We start from the raw sequence: 20249 nt of genomic DNA on the forward strand, positions 1-20249 counted from the left end.
GATTCGCTTCATATTTTGTAGGATGGTAGATTTAGTTTCTCTGGTGATGAAGATAAATTGTTAAAGGGGCCACTTCTCAATATTTTTTTAGGTATTTTCAATTGAAGATGCAATTCACTCGATAAATTCACTTCTTTAGCAAACGATTGCAAGGGTGCAAAAGGTGTAAGGGTTTAGCGTAGCAGCAACGGATTGATGTTCCTCGTCGTTATAAGCCGGGTTTGAGTCCGTGGAGGGTGAATAACTTTTTTTTTTAGTTATGTCTATTTTTATATATTAAGATACATTATTAAGTTTAAATAAATTGGAAATGAAAGTTTTTAAAGACTAAAAACCTTATAAAAGACTTATTTGTCATTATTATTCGTATAAGTATAGAATAAAATTTACTACTAAACAATAAAAGCGTTTCACTAGAAGAACTGTGAACTTAATGCCAGTTAATCGTGCCTAGAAACAATAAATTGTAAAAGAAATCAATAAATGAAACATTTATGAGATTAACAAAATTAATATAAAAATGTGCCTCCCCTACAATCAATAATTAAAAGAAATTGTTGAACTCCTTCGTATGGCTTGATCTCTGATTTTGAAAATGACTCATATAATTCACTATTAGTAGATTTGGATGACGTTACAATTACTTTTTTGTATCCTTCTTCCAATTTCTACACTTTTTTCTGCACAGTCGGACCAAATATTCCCGTTGGTTCTTATATGGACAGAAATACATGGGTTAATAGTTTTTCTGACACTGAAATATCGTATTAGGCGGTATACAAATATGCCTTCTTGTTAATGCTTTTTCTGTTCACAAAAATGGCTTTTTCTCCTCTTATTGCCAGAGTCCTGTTGAAGGTAGACAGGTACTGACACCCTGTTTCACTATTGATTACAGATCTGGAGTTGAATTTGGGTGTGATGAATTTTATAATTTTTCGAAAGTTTTACCGGGATTTATTGTTTCAATATTGAATTTTCTTGAAATGAAAGGTATTTCGTTATTTTTCTTTGTTGAAAACAAATACAAAATTGATGGATTGAAATTGGCTGGCTGCCGCCAAAGCCAATCTTTCTTTTTTTTCTGGAAGCTGGTCAGGACCTTCGTTACCACGAGGAGGACTGTACGTCTCACCGATGGGAATGATCTGATGACGTCGGGTGAGCAGGCTGCCCTCCTGGCCTCATGCTATGCAGCGGGGGATGCTCGTCGGACGACTAGTGCTCCTCGACCACCACCGGGAAAACCTTAGGAGCCCCGTCGAGTCCCTGCGTCGTACCAAGGGAAACAAATCCTCTGGACTTGACGAGATCCCAAGTGTCCTATTGAAGATGCTTCCCAGAAAGGGTAAAGCCTTCCTGCTGAACATCTTCTACTCGTCCATGAGGATATCGTACTTCCCAACTGCCTGGAAGCGTGCCATTGTGGTGCCACTACTCAAGCCAGGGAAGACGGAGGACTCTCCATCGCCCGATCATCCTCCTCTCGTACATGAGCAAGTTCTTCGAACGCCTCATACACGACCACCTCATGGAGCACTGCAGGGAGGCGGCTGTGATACCACCCGAGCAAACCGGCTTTCAACGTGATGTCTCATGTGACCATCATCTGGTGAAGTTGCTGGCTCACACCATAGAGCGAATGAAGAATAACTATGCGACTGGCTTCATCTCGGTGGACTGTAGCCTTTGAGAGCGTATCCCTCCCGCTACTACTTCGTCGGCTGGAGGAGTTACGGTTTCCCGCCGCCCTATGTTGATTGGTCAGGAACTAGCTCAGCGAAAGATAATTCATGGTTAGTGTTGGGGCGAGGGGTATTTCGTATGTGAATAACCGACCTCTTCCCCAGAGGGAAATGTTTGCTGGTTCGAGATAAAATAAACAAAAAAAATAAGTGAGGACCTGAAATAAATATCACATAAAAAACATAATTAAGAAAATGAAATAATAAAAAAATAACTTTCCAAGTGATACAAAAATTTAATTAATCAAAATATAAACAAAAAAAAAAAATGAACTGTTATGTTGTTACAAAAAAAAGATAGTGAATCGTGGAGTAAAAGGATAAACATATTTTGATACATATATAAACAAAAAAAAATTCTATTTACACTAGAAATAATAAGTTAATTAAAGCAAAAAAAGAAAACATGAAACTCGAAGGAAGAACATAAAGTCACTCACAGATGGCCGTGGGGTCGATATGCGCATATCACAACAACATCACAAGTCTAGAGTTGGTTGACCATGATGACCGCTGGCGAGTTGGTGAGAGAGAGGTTACCGGGCAACCCGACGACTCCAAAAAACTGTAGACTGAACAGTGGTGACTGCCGGTGAGTCGGTGAAAAGGTTCCAATAGCTCCAACAAACAAGAGTCAACAAAACAATGGCGGTGGAGCGTCCGTGAAGCAGTGCGTCTCTCCTTACGCCGTGCCAAAGCCCAACTAACATCGCTCCAGTGCTATCTAAATCTTCACTGCCAACTGCCTCATCCGCGGTTATATAGGAACTGGCACCACTGCCTTCGGTATTGCTCCGCACGTGTTACACCTCCGCAATGTATTTATAAACGTGGAACCTCCTTATATCCGTTATTTTTATTTACAAAATTAAAATTACTTATAGTTAAAAAAAATAAATGAATAAACATAAACTTACAACTAACAAAATTAAAAGTCACTTGGAAAGTTGCCAAAAAAATTAACCTAAACAGAAATCAAAATTTTGGGCTTTAACAGTTAGGGTTGGGGGAGATTTGTCGCCTCCAGCCTCCACCACCTGCGGAGTGACTCAAGGGTCTGTGCTGGGACCTCTGTTGTTTATAGTCTTCATGGCGCCAGTGGTTACCATCAAACATCGACACCCAATGGTAGCAGTCTACACCGACGATATAGGAGTCTACGCCTCCAGCATGACAGCTGAACTGGCCCTCCACGCACAAGCCGCCTGTGCCACCATCTTAAGAAGGATGGCATCAGGGTTAACCCGACTAAGACGGATGCCATCGTCATGTCTTTTCAGAAGGGCAAGACGAGCAGGCTACCCCAGCGGTTCAAAACTCAGGTCGAAACATCAGCATAAAATAAATAAATATTCTTTTGTTTATTTATGGAAACTGGAACTCATGGAAAATGAGGTGGTCGTGTATGAGGCGTTCGAAGAACTTGCTCATGCGCGAGAGGAGGATGATCGGGCGCTTCCAGGCAGTTGGGAAGTACAATATCCTCACGGACGAGTAGATGTTCAGCAGGAAGGCTTTACCCTTCCTGGGAAGCATCTTCGTTAGGACACTTGGGATCTCGTCGAGTCCAGAGGATTTGTTTCCCTTGGTACGACGCAGGGACTCGACGGGGCTCCTAAGGTTTTCTCGGTGGTGGTCGAGGAGCACTAGTCGTCCGACGAGCATCCCCCGCTGCATAGCTAGAGGCCAGGAGGGCAGCCTGCTCACCCGACGTCATCAGATCATTCCCATCGGTGAGATGTACAGTCCTCCTCGTGGTAATGAAGGTTCTGACTAGCTTCCAGAACTCTCTGTGATCATCGTGGGTTCTTCGATGCTGGTCATGCCACAGCCCCATCTTCCAGTCTTACATGACCGATGCGATCTGCCGGGTAGCGTTGATGGCGGGTTTTAAGCTGTAATCACCGCACGCATGAAGACATTGCGCAGGTTTTTTCGTTGGTCAATCAGAGCGAGGATGTGCTTCGGTGGCTTTCTGATGGCGTTGGGGACTCGAGTGAACCTCGGGATGTTTCTATTGGGTGCCCTCTTGATGGTGTTGGTGATCATCTCAACCGCTGAGTCCACCTCGTCCGGTGTATGGTATTGGTGAATGGCTTATAGGTCTTCTCTGCTTATGGCTGGTAGGTCTTCCACAACGCTCGACCTATATCCCTTCCAATTAGCCTCATGCAATAGGTATTTGATCGCAGGTGGTGTGACGAGCTCGCCTTCGAAGATATAGAGCACCGGCCTGTGGTCCAATGGTCCGTAGGGCAACACCCGGCAGTCAATGACCACGTAGTAGGTCGAGTGTTGACGTGCATGAGGGGCGACCTGCGTGTCTGAATGTGTGTACTCCCGGGTGAAATAGGGCCAGCCTGGTCTTGGTAATATAGATTCCTAATGGATTATTACTGCTACACAACCAGGCACTGTGTCGGGCATTTAGATCACCCAGCACGACACGACGACTCATCGCCTGGGCATGCTGCAGCAGTAGTTAGACCAGCCCTAGACCTCCTCTACACGCAAGTGAAAGTATAACAATGCTTAAAACGGACGTCCACCGAGACCAGGTGGGGAGTACCCTCGGTAGTCTTCACAGGGTTCGGTATGCCTCTAGATGGGATGTCCTTCCTGACTAGAATCATAATTCCCTCACATGCTCCTGGGAGACAGACCTCTCGATACATCGTATGTCCCCGGAAGTAGATTCGTGGTGATGTTGAGGTGAGCATCGTGTCAGTAAGTGCCATCACTGATAGTCTATGTTGCTGTAGTAGTAATTCTATTTCAGCCTGCTTCGGTTTCAGCCTCTGACGTTGTAATTGATGACCAGGTGATCGATCACAGTGACGAGCGAGAATCTTGCTCATCATGTCTAGCAGCGTCGTCACCATACCCATCATCTGGTCCATGCGGGCACATAATTGTTCTATAACTGGCATATTAGAGGCATTGGTCACCGGAGCAGGCTGGGTCGGCGGTTGTTGTGGCTGACGGGCTGTTGATCCACATAACAGTTCGCGAGAAGAACGCAATGTTACTCTGGACGTTCCTACTGGGGTGCTGCCTTCTGGGTTGCACTGGTGGAGGTGGAGGTGCTGGGTCTTCCTTCTTAGCTCTGCGTTTCATAAGGTCTACCCGTGTAGGACACTCTCTTGATGGGGCCATATGCCCTTCTTTGTTGCATACTGTGCAGTTGGGCGGTCCTGTCATGGGGCACTAGGTTAGATCATGCTTTTAGGAGCACTTCGGGCATACCACTAGACGGTGGAAATAGCGCATCGTGTGGCCATATTGCTGGCAACGCTTGCATTGTACCCGGGCAACCATCCTCTTTGAAGGGAGAGACACTGAGTCGCACGGGGTCGATGGCCCCGAGGTTTCTGATGTCGGTGATTTTCACGTGATGTTCGGTAATTAGTTGTATGAGGTGTCTCTATTGTCGGTCTCCACTAGGTAGTGTCTTCGTGAGACGTCTGATGAATTTAAATCTGGGGAGGGTCACTGGCTACCTCTCTGAGATCAAAGCCATAGAGGACCCACTTCTTGGTCTTTTTAGTACTTCGGGGGGCAAAAGTATGAAATTCAATCATTTAGACACTAACCTGTGTTTCCTTTGAGTCCAGGAGTCTCGAGAAGAGTCTGCGACTGGGACGACATCCGGAAACACACTGTAGCACCCTGGAAAGACGGTGACAGCAATAGATGATCCGTACTGCAAAACCTTCTTCTCAGTTTAACATTCTTTTTTTTTTTTTTTTTCTAAAAAAATTCAAACCTAAAAAATTTCAAAACCGTCACCGTAACATTCTTTTATTTGGAATTCTCATAATAAGAACATTTTAAAAATAGATTTAGCGAGAACTAATATTAACAGAACTTTTATGTTAAAATACAATTTTAAAAGGGTTTGTAAAGCACAGGAACGTTTTGAACAATTTTCTGTAACTTGTCTTGCATCCTGATTGTTAAAAGATGAGAAGAAATTTTGGTTTCTGTCTTTATCGTTTTACAATACGCATGAATGATAAATGATGAGACAATATCAACAATATATTACAAAAATCAACAATAATTTCATGATTGGGCTGAAAAATAAATGGTCCTACTTTCCAGGTTATAGTCGAACCACACTAATGGTCAGGTTTGGGATCCTTTTAGACTAATAAAATCATCGCAGGTTCACGCTGCGCAGTATATCTGGAAAAATACTCAAAGCCCAATTCCTTAGTTGGATTCATAGGCACGTTCCAGCTTCGAGCCAAAGAAAGAATATATTTTGGTTTAGTGGCCTTCTAACCTCGTTCTTATTTTTGTGGGTAAAGATATTCTTATCATCGATAAGTAATTGTTGATAACCGAACATGATTCTTGTATAGTTATAAATATAAAATGGAATCATGTCCTAATATAGTTTACTTTGTTCTACAAATATAAAATTATATTTCTCCGAAATACAATTACTGTATTTTTTTACTAAGAGCAAGTATAAACAAATCGAATAAATAATAAATTTGTAATGGCATATAATTTTTAATTATTTTAGTTTCGAATTTATTGTTTGAATATTTATAGGATTATTAGTGTTTCTTCGTTGTAACTAGTTTCTAAACTACTTGTTGTAATTTAATACAAAACAATTCTTTTAACTCTTGTATTTCGTATTCCCAGTGCATGCGCGGGCTGCTTGGTCAAATATGGTATTTATTTTCCTGGTCTGATTTTTAATAAAACAATTGCGGAACCCATGGGCCTCCAACGGAATAAAATTATATTTTCCTATAATTGAATAAATTTAATAAAATTTAATTATTAAAATAAGATGTTTATATTCCTGATTTGAAAAAGGTACAGTTCGTCGTTCCGACTGTTATTCATATAATGAACATCTAATGTTTATTTATGAGTTTAGTTTGTATGCATACTTCAATAATGTTGCTCTTACCCCTGTAGAACAGATCCACTACCATGGACTACATCTTGACAAACGACTAACTTGGAATCTTCACACATGACTATAAAGAAAGGAAATTGCACGTCAATACTTTTCCAGCACTTACTAGACAAACGGTCTAAACTTTAATTAATTACAAAAGACTGATCTACATGACAATAATGCCTATCTAGATATACAGAGTTGAGAATAAATTTGGATATACTAACCCTTTGAATTCCTTTCGCATACAATCCAAAATCCTTCATAGAATCCTCGATGGTCCTTAACTTTGTCACAAATAAAATCATCCATAAAGACCTAAATGTTCCTTATGTGACCGATCTAGGCCGAACCTGATATCAATCCTTCAATTACAAACTCCCTAACCACTCAAACCCACTAGTTTCAAACCTTGCTTCCTCTTCCATTCTTGACAATCCTCAGAGGTGTCTGAAAAGAAGATGACCTCTAGACCTTATATTGTAAAAATGTATCATATGTATTATATTAAATGCCTGTATCATACCATTATAATCTTACTTCAAATTTACTTGTTGTATTTTATGTACAGTCGTAAATGTCAATAAATAAATTATAAAAAAAAAGTTTGTATCAATACTTTAATTTTTTCTCTTTGTAACGAACTGCCACTTTTTAACCAACTGCCACTTCTTACAGCCATTTTTCAACTTTCACTCTGTATTTCGTTTTTTATATTATACTAGTTCAGTTGATCATTTGCTTTTATCATTTTAAAACATTAGATTTACATAAATTTATAATCATATGATAATTTTTTTTCGCAATATATACATTTTTTCGCTATTTTATTTAGAAGATGCATAACATCACATTCAAAAACTTTTGTTCTTTCAATCATATTTATTGGTTCCCACAATTATATAGTGTATAGCTATAACACAATGTAAGACGCATTTAAATTTATATTTTAGAGTGCTACCAATGTTTCTCTACATGCCTGTATCACTCCATTTTTATATTATATCAAATTTACTTAATGTGTTTTTATGTAAATACAGTTGTAAATTGTCATATATAAATAAAAAAAAATATATATTTTTTTGAACTTTGCATATTGAAAACGGTATTCAGTTATTATTTCTGTTTCAGCTTAAAAATTATTTAGAGAGAGATTTACAAATTTTTTAAGGTTATTAAATTAGAATTAATACGTATAGTTTTCTGTTTGTATAATGTATAAACCCGGTCTGGTCACCAATCTCAACTCAAGCGTTTCAGTTTATTTCTCCATCATTTTCGTTTAAAACATCGTGTCAAGAAATTTAAAAAAAATTAATGTAATATTGAAGAGTCAATAGCAATAATAATTTTAACAGATTATTTACATGAGTTTTTTAATTCCACCGCTTGGTGGACCAAATGTTTGTGTGTGTTGAGGAAAAGAATTGGGAGAATTGTTAGTAAGACTATTAATGAATTAAAATTAAATAATATTACTGGTACTTAAAATCAGGAATCTCAATAATATGAAAAGGGAGATATCATTTTTTAATAAATGAGAGAAATATTTAAAAAATAAATAAATTAAACATTATGATATCCTTTTTTGTCATTTACTTTTATTAAACGTTAAATATTACCTATTGTCGGTATTATTCTTTATTTTTTCATGACAAAAGTAAGCAAATATATGATTATATTGTGTAAACGAACCCACAAGTATCATTTTCGCATTAGTGAATTTATGTTTGATGGCCATGATACTTGAAGCAGGGAGAGAAATTGCCTCTGGTTTGGAAGTGGTGAAGTGCCCTCTTTTACGGAAATTAGCATTTCAAAGTGTCACCAGGCTCCAACGACCTTGCTTTTATATGCTTTAACAGCACATTAAACCCTAAACATGTGTAAACCCTTCTTGAAAAAAAGTATACAACTTGATCGTTTAAACATAACTTTTCCGAGAAAAATCCTGTATTTTTTTTTTCATTTTTAATCTTCTACTTTTATTTTCGATGTAGTAATTAATGATTTATTAAAGAAAAAGTATTCAGGGAGCATTTTAAATCACAACAATATCTGATTTTTTTTAATTAACAAATTTAATATTTAATAAATTTTGAATTTTGTTTAAGGTAGGTAGTCTAAATAGGGCCTACCTAAGGTTTGAAAGGTTTGAACAGCTGTAGTTCACTCACTATCCAATCAATTGGCCTGAAATTTTGCTTGTACATAGAGTAATCAATCAACTATGAAAATAAACTAATTAAATCAATCAATTTAGAAGGAAGTTTAGATGGAATTTTCCGTATAAAGGCCAGGGCTTCAAAATTAGGCCTGCACAGCCAACTTATTTCGTTTTGGCTTGGATATAGTTGGAATAAAATTGTGTCGTCTCGGGACCCTAATCAGCTCAGTTGCTTTGAAGAATGACATTCCTCCTTTCGCTTTCAATGTATTTTTCAGTTACCTTTCTGTCCGTTTTCTCTTTTTTTTTTAACTCGTAGAGAAGCCATTTGCACAGAAAGAAACATTAAATAAGTTAATAAACTATCAATTTCTGACAAAACAGCATTTTTATCATAAAAAAATATGCTCGAAATCGACAGGAAACGTAGTGAGTCCTGGGATGGCCTACATTGGAATAGATATTTCATATTAGGGTAACCCCCTGTTTTTTTTATGAAGTACTTCCTTTAAAAAAAAAACGAAATATGAACAAGGTCATAGTAATATCCTGAAAGTAGAAATCCTTAGCTATTGAAATCATCAACAGGCTACCAGATAGCTTGAATATATCATTCACAAGAAATATGAGAACTTAGCTCAAAAATATCAACGATCTTTTCCCTTTGACTTCAAAGCTATACTAGTAAACACCAGAGCCCGTTTTTCCTTAGCCTCTTGTTGTTATGATATCATGTTTACAGTAAACAGATACTCACTTTTTTGTTTTTAATAACCCCATCTTTGTATTATTTTTCAGAATTTGGCCTTAATGGGACATAGGCCCTATACCGGTTTCGAATCATTCAAGAACCACCAAAAATATTATAAAATATATGGGTAATTAAGGATCTGTCACGGTACAGAGGGGGATCAGAAAAGAACTGGAAAATTTGCACTTTAAAACTCAGTCATACTTCTTATCTTAGGTAAAGCAAGTGTGCAAGTATTTTTTTGTCTCATTAATTTCAGTATTTTTTAAAAATTTTGTTTGCCATTCTATTTATTTTATTTGTATTTTTTAAAATGTACTTTCAAAAAATTAAAATGTACCTATATTTTCCAGTACAATCTAAAAATTAGATGTGCAAATACTTTTGTTTAATTCAAGTATTTCCCGGATTAAATGTTTGGGGGATATTACCGGAATTAATTAAAATTTTCTGGTATGAATGGAGTCGACTGTAACTCAAATGAACTAAGTATAGTAAAAAGGGAAAATAAAACCTCTATGCTTGAATGAATCATACAGCCGATTTTATTTGGTTTAGCCAAAATGGTTTACCAAGACAGGGTGTTGTTCTACTAAATGGTTCAAGGTTTTACCATTTAACCTCCAGTAGGCAACGCGCCTGTTTACCAATCCAAAGGTTGTGAGTTCGAGGCCCCGGCCCTGTCTGGGAGATTTTCAAGCGCATCACAGCCTTGCCACGGACATTTATGAGGCCCGTCACCCAATTGGTGGCACTCACAAAAATAGGCCTGTAAGTGTCGAACCCACCCTATGAAAACCATGTCAAGAAACGCACGATTTATTTCCGTAGTACATCGTGCGCGGTCTTGGATCTCCACACTTGGTCGTGCTTATATAAAAAAAAATCCTGTGGAGTTTTCTTACATAATATGGTAATTTGTCTCGTAATTGAGTTCAAACATAATTTTGTTTATTCTATCGTGCAGAGCTGTTTATGAATATACAGGCTTTGAATGGGCTAGTGTTTATTAACGTGTTTTTACTCTTCCCCTCCCCTCCCCTCCCAAAAAAAATCAATATTCTTCTCTATCTAGGACATACAAATGCGCCTTCAGTACAAATATTAAGTTAATATATCAGGAGGTTTATGTTTCTTGGTCCGGGACTTCAAAGTCATTACTTTTCGAAATATTATAATTTTATTTGCTAGTGAACTTCAACAATTGTATTATCATTCACAGACATTGAGACAGGAGCCGTTAGAGAATTATTTCAGTGTAAAATATGACTATGGTTTTAGTCTCATATTAATCATGTACGCTTCTAGGCTTTAAAAAACAATACACGCTTTAATCTTAAATATTCTAACAACTGTGGTTTATTTATAAGTATTTAGTTTATGGAATCGTGCCGTAAGATAGCTAATAGGCGCAAATAATTTTAGTATAGCAATACAGCGAAAAAAAAACAACAAATATTTTACGAAACGATCATAATAAATCGGTTAGCTTTACCTTAATGCATGGAATCTGAATTTTAAATTCTCCTCAACTGATTTAATATGAACTTAGTTTAATGGATTAAATTGAATTTAAAATAGAGCCCTTTTAAAGCAATGACCTCAATTTTTCAGACGTAGAATACCTACAATTTAGTTTCAGTGAATAATTATGGAGTAAAACAAATTAGAAAATTTTTAAATTATTATATGATGCCTTTTAAGACTCAGATTAATGAACAAACCTTACTTATTATTCTTAACTTTCACCGTCCTATAAAGAAATAATTTAACGATTAAAAAATAGAAAATAAAGGTCCATATGCGTCTTTTGTTCTATCTAATATGAAAAAATGGTGCAATAATTGAATCTTTCGATTTTTCACAATAAATTAATTTTTAAAATATATTTATGCTGTATGTTTTTTAAATAAGTAAGTACTAAAAAGTTTTCATTCCTTTTTTAAATACTCATAGAAATATTAGATTCGACTTTATAAATAATAATTTGCTGAAACTAAGTGTTAAAACACAAAATTTAAAATGTCCTCTCCTGTTCAGCCACTTTTTCTAGCTTTGATTATTAAGCCGATAAATCAGTTTAGGTTCGTCATATTTCAAATAGCACTTCAATTTATATTTTCATGAAAAATAACTTTATTGATGCTTTTATGTCTTATTATTATTATTTTTTAACAGTTTTTAATTCAATCTGTTTTCCTAAAACATCTTTTTAAAATATGTTTTGAAGAAATTCTCTTTTTAACAATGTTTATTTTAATTAAAGTACGATATCTAAGTTACGAAATAAAATATTAAGAAAGAAAAATACAGAATACAAAGAAAGAATGTTACAGTTGTAATATAATTAAATCATAATTAAATAAAAAATAAAGGTTTAATTAATACTGTTTTAACTCACATATTCACAACGCCAAACCACCCCAATATACATGAATAAAATTTTGTTTTTTTATATTTATTTAAATACAGTTTTACTTAGCCTAATTGCAAATTAAAAGAACAATCTTAACTAAGGCCCTATACTATCTTATTTTAATTATTTCTACGCTCTTGCTTTATATATTTATCTATTGCTAACTTATAATCTAACCTAAAATTAAAATATATAAAATTGTTACCTTTGTCCAAAAGTAAACAAACAAGTAAAGCAATAATAAACATTCAAACCAAGTATTTATTGCTAATGAACGATGAATTGAAATTTAGTTATAGTTAAAACGATGTTTAAAAGTAATTACGACATCCATTCTTACATTAACAATAAAAATGTAAATTTGTTGTACATAATTTAATCTATGTACCTTTTTGGGATCGTCCACAAAGTCAATTAGGTCATAATTAGTATATAATTATTTGTTAAATAAAATAAAAATCAACCCAACACATAAGCTATAGCAGATATTTAATTTTATCTCCAGATATAAGTTTTTAAATGCTTAAATGCTGAATGCTACCATTACAAAAACGTTTGTATATGAAACATTAGAAGTTTCTTGTTTTGGACTTGCTCGGTTAATTTTTACTGATGAATAAACCGCGATTAAAGAGCTAGAAATTTTATTCCTCAAGGCATCAGTAATACTGGGAATATTACCACCTTGCATGTACAATAATACTTTCCTTCCAACTAGTTCATTCTACGGCTCTCTCCTCAACCCATATTGTTGCAGACTTGCTTTTGAATAGATCATACCGCATTAAGTATTGTATTACATTGTTAGTTGAGGAAAAATATAGAAAGGAATAAAATAGGATCTGGTGTAAGGAATGATTCATAAAGACAAATCATTTCACCCATTATATATTTCTTAAGATTTGAAGGAATTTATTTAAATCTTTAGATCGTCTCTTTTTTTTCAGATAATTCGAATAAGTATAATTCCGTAGTCCAGGAAAGGTTCAAACGGTAATGAATTCTTTCATAGGAGAGTCCATTGTAAATTTGAAATTAATCCAGCTAAAAAAAAAATTGTTATGATTAATAATTCAGGAGGGAAGAAATGGAGTCGTGAAGGTTTAAAACCCGTAACTCATGACAGTACAAGACCCCCAAAGGAGAAAAAGGTAGTTTTTTACACCAATTTTTTATTTATTTTTTGAAAACTATGTTTAATTACAAGCCAAAATTGATGATTGTGCCAAGTATAGGTAGGGGGAATAAAATATGGAGGCTGTTTCAAAAGTTAAAAAACAATTAATTTTTCATTCGAAGCTCTTATAACATTAAAACTACTAACAATACTAGAAAAACTAAGAGAACACCATTTAAAGTAGAGTAAATTTCTTAAAATAGACATTTGTAAATGGATTGGGTTTTGAGATATTGATTTCTCAAGATAAATTCACTTACTACTGATCTTTTAGTACATTATGAAATTTTACTTTTTCAAAGCTATATCTCGAGATCTATTGCACGTAAATAGCTTTATTAGGGCTCATATATTAGAAAATTTACTCTACTTTAAATGACGTTCTCTTAGGTTTTCTGGTGTTGTGGGTAGTTTTTTTAATGATACAGAGCTCCGAATGAAAAATTAATTTTTTGAATCATTTTGAAACAGCCACCATTTTTTAGCCCCCCTACCTATACTTGGCAGATTTATCAATTTTGACTAGTAATTACACATAGTTTTTGTTAGAATAAGAAAAAAATAGGGTGAAATAATTGGATTTTTTATCCTCGGCTCCTATACTATTCCAACCACCGTACCCTGATTGGTGTGAAAGCTGAGATGGATTGCTGTTGACCAATTGGCTCTATTTGATTTTAAACTGGCCGAAAAGCTGGCCCACTGTGGCTGAAAGCAATGAATTTTTAATTAAGAATCGTACTTTTTTAAAAAAATATATAATTTTCTAATTAATTGTATTTTAAATTTATTAAGCTAGGAAAGCTTTCTGGAAAAAATATCAGCTACCGTGCAGCTAATCATCCTTTTGAAATTCTAATATTTAATTAAAAAAATAATAAATAAAATAAAAACATGCGCCTGAATCCAGTAATAATAATTAAGGGAACCTCAAGCTTCGATGCCCATACATCTTTTCAGTGACACCCCTACAAACTGAGATCTACTAAATCAGTTTCAACGCAATCCTCCCACCCACGCTTTGGCCTACTCCTCGGACGTTTACATTTCGGTGTTTATTAGGATTTTAAGGATCCGTTCGTTACCAAGCCCAACAACCTTACACGCCCATCTTATTCGCCACAATGCTATGGACCTGAATTATATTTCCCCGGTAAAGTACCTATAATCTCCTAAATTCTTCGGTTAACTCAAAATTAATTTTAAATATTGTTCAATTGTAGAGTAGCTATTTTTCATATTAGTATTGAGAAACTGGTCAAAAATTGTAATTAAAGAAAATTGATACGCTGGCCATCCTATAATTATAGAATAAGACATAATGTACTGAAGAATCATACCGCAGTATCGGAATTTACTACATTATGTAGAAATTACGCGGTCAATCCTTATATTTTTATTAGTAATTTATATACCAGAGGATAATTAAATAGTACTTTTAGTAATACTTACTGGTTAAGCACCGCTTAAGGAACAACTTTTGTTTAACTTTTTTTTTTAATGTGTAGAGTGATTTTGGTTTTTTCCCAGTACCTTTCAGTAATTATCAGAACTTAAGCTTTTCTATTTATAATAACTCACTAAAATACATGAAATGCATTGGAATTCGTTTGTTATTCTTTTTTGGCTCTTGATTGTTTTATAGAGTAATTTTTGTTCTGACATTACTGTTGTCATATCTGAATATTTAAGATAATAAAATAAGATACTGAATAATTAAAGATAGATTTGACGCTAAGGCTAAAATACTGCGAGAGTTTTGTTCTGACATTATTGTTGTCATAAGTGTTCCATCTTTTCATTTAATCGCATGATGTAATTGAATTCTTACCATTGCAATTACTGTTGTGTTGTTATTTTTCTTGTAACTCAAAAAAAGTACAGATTGTGGCCATCATTGGTTGGAAACATGAAATGTTTATATTTTTTTTCTCGGTAAAAATGGGCATGTTGAGGATTACAGTTGATGGCTTTTTTTTACTTTTACTTTTAGGTTTTCTTTATTCCATTCCGGTTGTTATGATGGAGCCCATCAGCTCAAAAGAAGGAAATAATGACCACCGCGTAGAAAGTGTATAGATCTCATAAATTTTTATGAGACTTCTCGCGTTCTTCATATTACAACTACGAAGCTAGGAGCTTAGGGTTTGATATGCTTCGGGGTATATACTATCAAATAAAGTCGAATACATCTGTTATAATTTTAAAAGTAATAGAAACGAAAATATTAATAATAACTAAACTTAATTTTCAAAATAAAAAAAAAAGGATACGTTCTTAAAAATCAAACTTTCATATCAAAATTATATTAAAAAGAGTTATTTCATCTACAGGTAATTTTGAGGTGTAGATAGTTGACCGTAGATTAATGATTGGAGAAGTTTGTCGGAGGGTGCGGTCAGCAAAGAACAACATAAATAAACAAAACCATATTTATTTATTTTATGCCTAATAAATAAATAAACATGGTTTGGTTTATTTATGTCGTTCTGACATAAAGTTTGCTGACCGCACCCCCCGACAAACTTCTCCAATTATAGATAATTTTGATAATGAGGAGAAGATGGTTGGGGTGGGCTGTCCTCTGAGCTCAGTGGTTAAGACACAGTCTTACCGAGTCGATGTTTATTGGTGGTGCAGTTTCGAATATGGCCTAGGATGTTGACTTTTTTCATTGAGTAGCGGTCCCACAAAATGAAAAACTTTTGATTAACCATTCAAACCTTTGTTAGAGCTAAGAAGAAAAGACTACATATCAACCAATGAATAAAAGTATATACCGAAATCTGTACATGCTTTTATTCATTGGTTGTAATGGTTTATTTTTTTTTTTTATTTTTTTTTTTTTTGTGACTTCAACTTCTGACCGAAACGTTAGCACCAATAAATAAGGTTTTACTTATGTGTGTTCTTCACTCACCGCACCCCCAACCATCTTCTCATTATGTAAATTCACGCTCAACTATAAATTCATCATTAAGTAATTTTAATTTTGTCTTACGAAAGAAAAAATATAAAGTAACATTGATTAATAATTCGCTAGATAGAAGAAAGTGATTGATTCTTATGGCATTTCTAAATAACTGAAAAAATCTTAAAAACTGGCATAACCTAGTCGTCCAGTGCTGCTTTTTGTCGTTACGAATTTTAACTTTTTAACCTTCAATTTCCTAGGAACATATTATAAAAATTAATATTTTTTCGACTTTCCTTTCACAGTGTTACGGCGGGTAGGGGTTCGAAAGGAACCTTTACTAGCCCAACCGTGAAAAGAAAAGAAAGGAATAGTCGAATTTTGTTATTTTTCTATTTTCAAATAAGTAAAGATTATAAAAGGAACAAAAATATAAAAACTAGAAAAAAAAGGAAAGCTTAACACAATTTCAAAATAAAATTAATCGAACAAAAAAAAATACAAACTAGAAAAAAAAAGAAAGCTTAACACTATTGCAAAATAAAATTAATTGAACACAAAAAATATGCAAACTAGAAAAAAAAAACTGTGGTTGCTGTCCAGAGTGGATGTTCTCGTGGAAGTAGAATGACGTACGTCTGGCCGCCTTGTCCTCTGGGAGGATGAGTCGAAGAAGCCCGCCCGCCGTGGCTAAAACGACTAAGATGGCCAGATCACGATACGGAAGGGATCTCAGTAAAAAGTTTTTCCCAAGGTTCTGATTACGTTTTATTATTATTTTTTTTCGTTCAACCTCAAATTAGTATGAAAAGAAAGAAATATAAAACCATTTATATTTCATTTTGAACGAAATTAATATAATATAAAATTATTTACAACTTTTATTCCAGGGTCTTCGCTTTGAATTCAGTCTGACAAAAATTATGAGATAGAATTTAGTCTAGCCAAATGGAGATCGTAAAGAGGTCTTTTACATTTTTTTTATTTTTTTTTTTTTGGCCCATAATATTAATTGCTAACACCTGTCAGATCATGATATTTTTATACTTAAGAATTGTTTTACAAAATTTTCATAGTATTGTTTTATAGTTTTATGTTTTTATATATTTATGTATTTATAGTTTATTGTTTTATATTCAACTTATTCTAAATTGGAAAATATTTCCTAGTGACAGTGGCGTTCTTGTAGAAAACTTTGATGAGTATTTCAACATTTGTACCAGATTTTCCCAATATTCTAATTTGAATTAATATATTAATAATTTGACCTTACTTTCGTTTCTGTTCAAAAAAGTTATTCTAAATAAAACTACAACTAAATAAAATAAGATAATGTTTATTTCTTTATGAACCACGAGATGTAGTCCCTCCACACAAGGGGCAAGATGAAATCGAAGCTAGAGATACTATTCATGTGCGTCTTACTGGAACAATCTCTCCCTTCTGTGTGGTAGGCGTAGGCCCAAGTCGGGTAAAACTATCTTATAAAAATAACCATGAAAACTGGAAAACATTTATTTATATACTTACTTTATTTATACGCTTTGTCACATTCTGTCTTATTCGACTTTATATGTTAGATATTCATATGTCTACAATCCTTGGCTATCATTGTTATACATTAATACTCTATTATCCTTATATTTACTCTTATAACGTTTAAATTATGTAATTACTTCTAATAATTAGTTTTCTGCTTGGGAATAGTATTTTTCCTTCTATAGTCAATTTTTTCATTGCCATGATTAATGATTTTAATTGTACAAAATTAGAGGAAGCTATTTCGAAAATTCGGCGTTTAAAGCCAGTCAGCCTATTTGTATAAAAACCAAAATCAGTTGCACACTCATGATATCAATTTTAATGAATATGATTCTAGCCGTTTTTGAGAATATTATGTGTGGAGAATCTATTTTATATAGTGGCAATTCTGGTTAATCTATCCAAATTTTTGGTGTATCATCTCAGCATTTACCTATCCTAAGTCTGTAGTTTTAGCTTCGTTTAACTATACGTTATTGAGTTAGGCTGTTCGAATACAAATATTTTTTAAGCATAGTTATTTGGACTGTAGGAGTGGGTAGCACAGTGGTAAGGCACTCTACTACTAACTCCAAGGACACCTGTGCAAATCCGCCTCATAAATTTGTTACTCATAATTGGATAAAAATCTGGTGGTCGAGCGGGACTAAATCACCTCCTTACATCACTGTTGGTCTAGTACTGCACCCCTGACCCATCATGGGTTGTATCTAATGGGATTTAATTTTTTTAATTTAAGTTATTCGGAATTTACTAAATGTATTATATAATAAACAGTTAAGAGTTCAATAATAATATTTAAAAACAAAAAAATTATTCAGACTTAGATGACATTAAAAATTGTATTTCTATTGAAAACTCAGATTTGTAATTTTTCACCACCTAAATTCTGCCCCTTACTGTTTTATATTTACATTGTTTTCAACCTTTTACTTCAATATACGTTCAGCCTGAATCATTTTAAAATTTGTATGATTCAATAGCTTCTATTTTCACTCTTAATTAATAGTTATGGTAGAGTAGAGATTTTATACCATCCATTTTTATTTTTTAAATATTTATTTTGACTTTTTTTCCAGCTGAATTCTTTGTTTCTTATGTTTCTGTGTTGCACAACTTCTGTTTGGAGGCTGCTTGCTCCCTAGGCCAACACAATATATATTTTTTTGTTTATTTATTTTAAAAATAATAATTTGTAAATCATTTTACGAAAATTAACTATATAAAAAATAAAACTAATAAGAAAATGTTCAAAATAAAGAACTTGGGGTAAATAATTTATCACTATTGACACACTTAATAGTATATTTGTCATGTTTATTAATATACACATAAATATCACTACACATATAACAACAGACGGTGTGACAAAAAATGCACTCCTTCAAATTATGGAATGTCTTGGCTTTCCCAGCTCCTGTTTCTTAACAGGTTCATTCCTAAAACAAAAATTGACTTTCGAATTATTAAAATAAATATTTATTTATTATTTTCAGATGCAGCAAATTGAAATTGAATTGTTTTGTTTTTAACATTATTCACTTGTAAAACTATAATTCTAGATGTATATGAAACTTTAGTTGTTTTGAACTTAATTAATTTTCGGAGAAATTCTAGTTACCTTATTCACATAATGAAATCTCAACATCTTCAATTTGCCAGGTTTTTCATGGTTTTAAATTTTTAAAGGAAGGAATTTCAAAAGCATTAACATGTATGCTATAAGTACTTTCATATAGATCTATTAATTAATGAATATAATTAGGAATACTGTTAGATTCATTTTTTTTTTTTTTTTACAATCAAGTAAAGATGTGTCTAACTTGGCTTCAGATGTGATGTCTTGTAAGTTCTTTAAGATTTTTTTAAAATAAAAAAATAAATTATTTATAGATATCTGGAATGAATTGTTAAAGTCTAAAATATTAAATTGCATAGTCAAAACACAAAGGTATCCTTCAAATCTACTTTGGATACGAAATAATTAGAATAATGATATTTTTTATATATTTTGAAAATACTCAATATTTTTTTACTCCACGCAATTTGAACGACACTATAATTTTTTTTCTAATATTTAAAATTATAAATATGACGTTTATGACTGCGAAATTCATATTCTCCACTTTAGAAAATTTTATATTGGTGCTATTATTAATTTCATAGAGAAGAAGAAATAACCATGAACTGCTTGGTGATACTGGTCAATCAATATCATGATATGAAGGCGATGATGTTAAGATGGGTGGGGACATGTGGCTAGATGCAATCCATCAGGACGCTTCTACACAACAATGAATGTTAGTATAGTTGGCAAGATGTGGTTAACCATAATCAGATATATACAGAATCGACAAAGATGGGAACTGCATGCACCAAACTAGAAAGTAGTAGCCCAAGAGAGATAGGCGTGGAGAATGCTGGTGTGGGCGACCAAACGTTTCTGTTGAACCAGCCGAGAAAAAAAATCAATAAAATAATGTTTTTAAACTTGTATTTTTTATTTTGAAAATTTAGTTTAGTCACCTAACTTAAATTTTCAAGAAAACAAACGATTTAATTTTTATCGTTTGGCTCTTCATATAAATATGCCTTCAAAGAACAAAAGAATAT

At 33.6% G+C, this 20249-nt stretch overlaps 1 protein-coding gene and 1 long non-coding RNA gene across 3 annotated transcripts in view; one reads left to right on the plus strand and one right to left on the minus strand.

The window, feature by feature from the left end:
• The window catches only part of LOC136797210 (uncharacterized), a 31015-nt gene that overhangs the window by 6760 nt on the left and 4006 nt on the right, over positions 1–20249 (plus strand). Inside the window, exon 2 of the long non-coding RNA XR_010845049.1 lies at positions 9635–9803. This is a non-coding gene — a long non-coding RNA (uncharacterized lncRNA). The remainder of the gene's footprint in view (positions 1–9634; positions 9804–20249) is intronic.
• The window catches only part of LOC106692632 (cardioacceleratory peptide receptor), a 533326-nt gene continuing 532010 nt past the window's right edge, over positions 18934–20249 (minus strand). For both annotated transcript variants that reach the window (XM_067053153.1, XM_067053154.1), the window contains one exon: positions 18934–19075. The gene's annotated coding sequence lies outside the window, so the exon portion shown is untranslated. The remainder of the gene's footprint in view (positions 19076–20249) is intronic.

Source organism: Halyomorpha halys, unplaced genomic scaffold (assembly GCF_000696795.3).
Source record: "Halyomorpha halys isolate HHAL.00 unplaced genomic scaffold, Hhal_1.1 Scaffold64.1, whole genome shotgun sequence".
In the NCBI taxonomy this organism is placed as follows: Eukaryota; Metazoa; Arthropoda; class Insecta; order Hemiptera; family Pentatomidae; genus Halyomorpha; species Halyomorpha halys.